We start from the raw sequence: 1393 nt of genomic DNA, 5'->3' as shown, positions 1-1393 counted from the left end.
ATATAATACAGTCAAACCCGGAAACTAGTCATTCTCAGGAAATGCCTGAAAATTCAGTCATTCCCAAATAATTCCTGTTTTGATCAGGCTTTCCAGGAATGCCTAAAAATTTTAATATTTGTCATTTTCAGAGAATGACTGAAATAGGCAGTCAGGCATTTCTTAGGAATGACTACCATCAGAAAAAAAACAAAATGGCGGAATAACAGATGTAAAGGAAATGACAGGGGATGCATGCTATAATTTATTCATCCCGTTTAATGAAAACAAATTTAATAATATAAAGTGATAATTAAATATAGAATGGTCATTTACATTAGCTCATTTGTTTTTGCAGTTGAGACATTGGTGGCAACGACTATTACATTTGAGCTTTGCTTTGAAGCATTTGCATCTGTTTGTTTGACATTTCTTTGACCCTGAACAGTTACATTTAATGTAACCTTGACCGCCACACTGAGAGCCAAATACAACCGCTTCTCTTATACTGACATGTGTGGTGCAGTTAACATCACTCATCAGAAGTAATTTTTCAGGGCAAAGTTCAAATTCGTTCCTGCTGTTTGCCCCTTTTAAGATTCCATGTTTGGTAGCCAGCATGTAGTTATTGTTGTCACTTCTGTCCAAAACAACAGTCAGAATGTTTCGTGGGTTGCCACGGCCCCGATCAACAAGAGGAATGGGAATGGCACCATTGTCACTGTTCTGGCCTAGAGCAAGTTCTATTCTACTTCTTTTCACCATCCGTTCTGCTTGTTCCATCTGGAATTTCCTGCTCTGCTCTCAATGAAAGTGTATTTGAGCCAGTCTAGCATCAAGAAGTGCCACGTTTTCAACAGTGCCAATGCCATCAACTTGGTCGACATGAGGATAATTCAGGTTTGTGGCTTGCCCGTTAGCAGCAGCGAAGTATGTGACTTGGACAACGTTGGTGATTTCGTCGACAAGATGAGCAGCTACGTAAGTGACTTCGTCAACGTGATGAGCAGCAACGTCAATGAGTTCGTCGACATGAGGAGCAGCAACGTTGGTGATTTCGTCGATATGAGGAGCAGCAACGTCGGTGATTTCGTCGACACCCAAAGTCGCCTGCAACTTATGTATAATTTCCTGATATTTTGTCTTGGGTAATAGGTAATTTCATACTTTTCAAAAAGCCTTCTTGTAAAAGTTTCTTCACAAGGATTTTCAGCCAAATAAAGTGGATATCTTATGACAGGTTACAGGTTTGTAACTTTCCCTACTCCTCACTTTCGCTCAACACAGTTAAATCAACACCGCACTCAAACCATAACTGTGACAATGCAAGAGCACTGAGTGATAGTCAAATGGTTTGCCTAGTGGTCAAAATAACAACCAGGCAAAGCTGGAAATCTGAGGCTTTAATTTCCAG

At 40.1% G+C, this 1393-nt stretch overlaps 1 protein-coding gene across 1 annotated transcript in view; it reads right to left on the bottom strand.

Moving 5' to 3' along the window:
• Positions 1-1393, bottom strand: part of LOC101848972 — a gene marked incomplete in the record, with an annotated part of 113683 nt that overhangs the window by 92129 nt on the left and 20161 nt on the right.

This window comes from Aplysia californica, unplaced genomic scaffold (genome assembly GCF_000002075.1).
Source record: "Aplysia californica isolate F4 #8 unplaced genomic scaffold, AplCal3.0 scaffold00215, whole genome shotgun sequence".
Taxonomy (NCBI): domain Eukaryota; kingdom Metazoa; phylum Mollusca; class Gastropoda; order Aplysiida; family Aplysiidae; genus Aplysia; species Aplysia californica.
Note: the sequence above shows the minus strand (reverse complement) of the source record. Positions and strands in the feature narration are given on the sequence as shown.